General features: G+C 48.1%; 1 long non-coding RNA gene across 1 annotated transcript; it reads left to right on the top strand.

The window, feature by feature from the left end:
- The first annotated feature begins 4,745 nt into the window (after window positions 1–4,745).
- Window positions 4,746–6,269, top strand: LOC139358284 (uncharacterized). Its single transcript, XR_011613014.1, has 3 exons — window positions 4,746–4,916; window positions 5,398–5,619; window positions 6,012–6,269. It is a non-coding gene; the product is annotated as an uncharacterized lncRNA (long non-coding RNA).
- Window positions 6,270–6,995: the final 726 nt, after the last annotated feature.

The following is a 6,995-nucleotide window of genomic DNA, read 5'->3' as shown; positions in this document are numbered from 1 at the left end:
TTCGTTGTAGAATTTCAAATTCTCTGATGCTGTGTGTTTATTCCCCAAACATGGAAGTGTTAGGTTTTCTCCCATGAAGGATGCGTTTCCCGCCTCAGCCTGTGCCTGATTTCATGTGGCTTGTCTTCACAGAGCGTGCAGACAGTCTGCTTCTCAAAGAGGGACCTGCCTGCAGCCATGGATGTTTCAGAGGCCAAAGGAAAAGGGAAGCAAAAGGTGCCAGGAGTTAGCACATGTTGTTTCTTACACTCTCGAGGCGATTGGTTGATGCAGGATCTTTGCACCTCCTGTTTTTACTCCAGGGAGGAATGAATGGTCCCAGGGCAGAAAGGAAAGTTAGAAGGAAAGTTAGAAGTAAAACAACCCAGACTCTGGGGAAAAGGGAGGTTGTATGTGCTGATGAATAGGAAATGAATGTTTCCCTCATGAAACTGTCAATCGTGAACCTCTTTTGACCTACAAAAATGGTCATTTTATTTATTTATTTATTTGTTTATTTATTGAGATGGAGTCTCGCACTGTCGCCCAGGCTGGAGTGCAGTGGCGTGATCTCCGCTCACTGCAACCTCCGCCAAGCAATTCTCCTGCCTCAGCCTCCCGAGTAGCTAGGATTACAGGTGCCCGCCACCATGCCCGGCTAATTTTTTGTATTTTTAGTAGAGATGGGATTTCACTATGTTACCCAGGCTGGTCTCAAACTCCTCACCTCATGATCTGCCCACCTCGGCCTCTCAAAGTACTGGGATTACAGGCGTGAGCCACCGCGTCATTTTAAATGGCTTAATCTCATATCATTTTCCTTTTCCTCCTTCTCCTACCAAACCTTCATGCACTTGTCTTTCCCTGTCATTACAGTTTTCAAGATCTTTTTAGAATTTCACACATTTGCTCCTTGAGAGGCACAACCTGATGCGACTTGGGTTTAAAGGGGACACTCAAACATAGCCGTCAGCCAGGAAAATCCTCCTTTATTCAACCTCTGCCTAGTGCGCTTTGCTTTGTGGGAGGGCTTGGAAAATCAATAGTTCAGTGCTGTTGTTTCCTCGCTGCTCTGGCCCGATGATTCAGGTGAATATGCTTAATATAAACATGTCTTGAGACATTATTCAGCTCTATTCCTGCCTGAGGAGGCTGAGATACGGTGCCTCGATCTTGATGCCCAGGGGAGTCTTATGGTTGGGTCCTTACTGCCCCTAGACCTGAATGAGGCTCCCTGTGCACCATCAGAAAAGCAGGCTGCCAAGCTGTACTCACCGGGTACTCAAGCCTGTGTGTCACTGGCGGGCAGCAGGCCAGCTGAGAGGAGGGCTATGGGCCATGGAGAGGGGGATAACCCCACTGCAGGTTTGTGGGCTACCAGTTTGTAGGATAGCTTTGGATGAGTCTCAAAATCTCCACTGACTGCCTCAATCCCTTCATCCTTAGAATACAGTGGCCAAGCAAACTTTACTGACAGTAGAAATCAATGCAAGGTGGGCCATAAAGACCTACAAAGCCTTGTTATGGAAGTAGTTCTCGGTTGTAGAAATGGAACAGTAGGAAGGACGATTCTGGATAAGTGCTTAGGGTCCACTAGCATGGGGACAGGGGAAGGCAGCGTGAAGTGAAAGTTATTGGATGCCACTGCTCTTCTTGTAGCCATTGAGCAGATACGATTAATAAAACCTGGCCTTAAGGAAAGCTCTACCATTGACTGTGGCTGGACCAGTGACCCTGAAGTTTCTTCCTGAGTTCCAGAAATGCTGCAATGCAATCCAAAGCCCACAGCCCTCTCCATCCTTTACCAGTAGAAACAGAACCCAAGACACTGCCTTTTCATTTAACCAACATGTTTACTGAGGACCTGGAATACTCCAAGTCTTATTCTAGGCCAGTGGATTTCAAATGTGGTCTCCAGACCAGCAGCTTCTGCATCACCCGGAAACCTGTGAGCCACGCAAACTCTCAGGCCCCCAGCCTGCCTGAGCCAGAAGCCTTGGGGGTCAGCCCTGCACCTGAGTCTAACAAACCTGCCAGGCGACTCTGACACAACCCTAAAGATGGAGAACGACTGTTGTAGGCATGGAATACGAACAAATGAACAAAACTTCTGGGCATGGCTTCTGTGGCCCTGTTGCTATGCGGTAAGGATCATCAACTGTGCCTGACACACTGTTGCTAAAAAAAGAAAAAACTTTAACTTTGCCAACCAATGGAAAGGAGGCCCCGTTTAGGAAATGATGAATGTATCATTTGATGAAATGTCACCATGTCCTCCAAAACTAGGCATCTATTAGAAACTCTGGAATTGTTCAGCCATGATGTAGTATTATAATTTTGCTGTGAATGAGTTTAAAATCCTTGATGAAAATATTTCCTTTTTCCCCTGGTTCATAACTACAATCCACATTGGAGTTTTGATACTAGAAAATAATGTTCCATGGTCTTGCTTCCACCTGAAAACAAAGGGCATAGCTGAAAAATTATTCTATCAGTGCCACCAAAAAAGCGTGACCAGTTGTGGGTTGGGTTTTACTCCCTCTCTCCCTTCCCTCCTTCTTTCCTTCTTATTTTACCTAAAAAACGTAAAATCTGATGAGCTGTCTCTATGCTTAGGCATTCCTCCAAATTCATTTCATACTCCTGGTTTCTTTTCTGGAAAAGAAATAATAAAAGAACAGGGCTGCTTTGTAAATACTCATTAAAATAAAAGGTACATTGTGTGAGGGACCTTTTCTAGATACTGACTTCCTTAATCTCCACAAGCTACGTCTTATGATTATTTCCCTTCGCTGCAAGACTCCAAGGTTTGGAGAGGTAAAGCGACGTTCTGGTAAATGGTAGTGGAGATGGAACCAGTATGTGAAACCAGAAGTCCTGTCTCCCAGCAACATGAGTGCCCTTTAGGTAACGTGTTGTGATTGGCCAAGGGCACATTTTTTTGTGGGCTATTTCACTTGTGTGCAAGGAGAATGGGGTCTGGAGGCTTCTCCAAGGTAGGCTGGGGTTACCTCTGGCCTCCATCCCTTTTCCTTCCTGGGTGCTGCCTCCCGCTCCATCTATCTGGGGTCACCAGTCAAAATATGCTGCCAGAGGGGGCTCTGGGGTGAATCCCAAGATGTCCATGGCATGGAAGGCATTTCAAGTGTCTGCCATCAAGCACGGCATGGAAAACTGCAGGCCTTCCTTCCTAGAATCAGGTGTGTCAGGTGGACCATCAGGGGCTGGGGCGTGAGCCTCCTCTGAGGACTGGGAGCTGGGTGGTCCCAGACTCCCCTGCCAGGACATTTCAACAGCAGGCATTCTAGCAACTGGGGTGGCTCCCACCCTTCTTCGTAGCTTTCTAACTTGAAGATTTGACAAGAAAGACATTTTTTTCCCAATAGATAAGTGGCATATAAATGTCAAATAGGAAATACTTAATATGTTGAATTTGATTCCATTTGAAAAATAGGATTTACCTAGGTGGGGCACAGAGAAACTTCAGGGCAGGAAAACTACGCTGTGTGATACTGTAATGGTGGATACATGTCATTGTACATTTGTCCAAACCCACAGCATGTACACCACCCAGAGTGAGCCCTAGCTTCAGTTCTGGACTCTGGGTGGTAACGACGTGTCTGGGCAGGTTCATCAGTTGTGACAAGTGCACCCCTCTGGGGGCTGTAGATAATGTGGGAACTGTGTTGCGTGTGGGCACGGGGGCTGTGTGGGATCTCTGTGGCTTCTGCTCAATTTTGCTGTGAGCCTAAAACCGCACTAAAAATAAAGTCTGTTTTTAAAAATAGAATTTGTCCTTAAAGAATAGAAAAAGTGGTTTTTAAGACAAACGTTTTCCTCTCTCATCGGTGTATAGCACATATCATCCTGCTGTTTGGAAATTATTGGAGGAATTTGGGTATCAGTCAATCATTTTTAAAAACATCATTGATTTATTGGATAAAGCACACGTTAACTAGGCAGGGAAAAAGGCCAGTCAAACTGACCCATCTAACTGCACGTGGCCATTTAGCTAAGTCCGGGAGAACTTTAGAAAAATGAAAAACAAAAACAAACACCCAACCTCACAATAATAAAACAAATATGGTCAGCAATTCTTTATTCAACACATCGGTCAACTGCCAGAAAAAAGTAATGATGTAGGACATGTTGACAAAAATTGAAGGTAATAAGGGGCTTGTTTAATTTTACTGCATTTCAGTGAGGCTTGAGGTTTTCCGAATGGCCTACGTGTTCACAGGGTGACCTACAGCGTTTAGAATCCAGCCCTAAATTACCGCCTGGGCACCCCCACGCCCTCAGGCCCAACCCTGGTGCAGCCCTGTGGGCTGGATCGGAAGGGCCATTTGGAAGTCCATCTGGTTCTTTCAGAAACAGCCTTGTTTGTTTGCCTTTTCAGTGACACTGTTTATTCAAACCTTTTTTTCCCTTTTGAGGGAGAAAGCTTAAATTTTTTTTTCCTTCTGTCTTTCTTTTTTATTATCTGCTTTTCTTTCTCACCATTGCAGATGAGAAGAATAAAATCTCAGAAGGCAAAAGAAAGGGAGACTTAAAGCTGGGAGAGAAAGGAGAGGAGGGAGGAGGCCGCTGAGCGGCCCTGGGTGGCGGCTGCTGGCACCACACGCATTCCTGGGCAGCCTGTGATTTCCTCGCAGGGAGGCCGGGCCCTGAAACCCGCCCAGCGACGTGGGTGGGCCTCTGTGAAGCCAGTGTCTCTTCCCATTCAGGAACTGCCCTGGGCCGGCCCCAGGCAAAGGGATGTTTGTTGTTTAAGTAAATAAACTGGTCAGAGGCTCGGCTGGCTGTGCAGGCTCCGATGCCTCCCACAAGCCTGGTCCCAACCGGGAAGGGGCCACCAACAGAAAGAAGCCACCCGATGCCACCCACCACGACACGCCCTTCTCCCCGGCACTGCCAGGGGTGCCGGGGGGCCAGAGGTCAGTGCTTGGTCATTCCAGGCAGCCGAGCTGTCCCTGCGGAGGCTGTGACCAGGGCCTTCCCTAGACATTCCAGGAAACAGAGGAGACCCACATCCCCCACTCCCCAGCTCCCTTGTTGGTGAGGAGTCTGGGCCCTTCATCTTGTTTTTTCAGATGCTTTGTGGGGTTCTCCTCCTGGCCCACCTACTGACTAAGACACTTCACAACGGCTCACTTGTGTCTTTTGCATGTGGGCTTGAGCCCAGGGCTACTCAAAGGGCGGTCTGGGGACCCGCAGCATCAGCCTCACCTGGAGCCTTGTTAGAAATGCTGATTCTCAGGCCCTGACCCAGCCCCGCGGAAACAGATGCTGTGGGAAGGGCCCAGCCATCTGCAAGGGCAAGTCCTTGGGAGGCGCCATACACGCGCAGACTTGTACAGAGCGAAGCTGGACTGCAGGCTTCAGGGAGCTTGGTTTTCTCTCTTCTGTGCACTGTAGGGTCCCCAGAAGCAGAGGACTGTCCAGTAGACGGCAGGCGCTCAACCCACGTTCACAAAGAACAGGTGACGTAAGCGAGAGGCGAACCACGGATTTGGGTTGATATTTTCCTCTTGTTCCTTCCTAGAGATTCCTCTCTGCCCGGCCCGATGCAGCCCGTCCATCCCCGTGAAGAGCCCTGGGTTTGCACCTCGGTTTTGCCATCTTCTTGCCTTTCCAGAGGTGAATTAAACTCAGAGACAAGATCGGGGATGGAGGGAGTGAAGGGCTTTGGGATGTGGAAGACAGTTCTTCTGAGACTGCTTCCAGAATCTTCCCTCTCCGCAAATCTCCTTCATCTTGCTTCCTCACGCACACCTGCACTCTCTCTCACACCCACACTCTGCCTTTAAACCCAGAGGTTTTTGGAGGTTTGTTTTGTTTTTTAGAGACAGGGTCTTCTTGCTCTGTCACCCAGGCTGGAGTGCAGTGGTGTGATCGTAGCTCACTGCAGCCTCCAACTCCTGGCCTCAAGTAATCCTCCTGCCTCAGCCTCTGAAATTGTAGGGATTACAGGTGTGAGCCACTACATCCGGCCTGAATCTAATTTTTTTTTTTTTAATTAAAAACACTAGGAAGAGTCAAACATCCAGATTGCCTCAGTCAACCTGGTTCCCAGTGAATGCTGGAAGCCGCCTGGACAGGGGTTCTTTCAATGCTGTCCATCTCGTGCTGGGTCTGACATCTGACATCCGCTGACCGCCTCCTATGTGTCACACACTGTGCTGGGCATGGGGGCTCCCAGGGACAACACAAAGAATCAGTGTCTACGTTCATGGCGCTTCCATTTTAAATTAAGGAACGAACACACATAGTAAAATAATTTCAATAAAATAAAATGTTACAAGTATTAGAAAAGTGTTAAAGTTTCTGTTAATTACACACCATCTCAAGACATCTCTTGCTGTCTTGACTTGTCACTGGTGGGATATTTGCCTTTGTGATTAGCATGTTGACTTCGGATTCTTCTAGCTGGATGTGCAGCCTCTGAGGGATGAGGATTTCTTACCCTCTTGGCTTTCTCAGTTCTTAACCAAGTGCACTTCAGGTGCACCGGTGGTTCTTGCTGGGGGAGACTTTGCCCCCAGCAGACATGTGACACATCTGGAGACATTTTGGGTTGTCCTGACCAGGGAAGCATCCGGTGGACAGATTCCAGGCATGTTTCTAGTCATCCTCCAACACACAAGGGGGCCCCGCAACCAAGAATCACCTGCCCTGAAATGTCTATCGTGCCCTATTGAGCAGCCCTGGGCTAGAATAAAGAGAGAGAGAAGTTTCTTGAGGAAGACTTGAAGTCAGGGTTCACGTGGGAGACCCAGCATTGGGCAGGAGGTCTGTGCAAGAGTCCATTCTCCTAAGGAAAGTTTTGCAGACACAAGCCCTCTGCATCTACTTGGGATGTGCTGGCCAAGTAATGTGTACCGCTCTGCGAATTCAGCGTCGGGGGAGAGTTAAATCCTACAACATTTTCATGCAAGTGTCTTTTGAGCCAGTCTCTCCCAGCCAGATCCTCTGAAGGGAAACTGTTTTCTAAAGGGAGGGGAAGTGAAAATCCC

Source organism: Macaca nemestrina, chromosome 14 (assembly GCF_043159975.1).
Source record: "Macaca nemestrina isolate mMacNem1 chromosome 14, mMacNem.hap1, whole genome shotgun sequence".
Lineage (NCBI taxonomy): Eukaryota > Metazoa > Chordata > Mammalia > Primates > Cercopithecidae > Macaca > Macaca nemestrina.
This window is presented reverse-complemented; position numbering and strand designations above follow the sequence as displayed.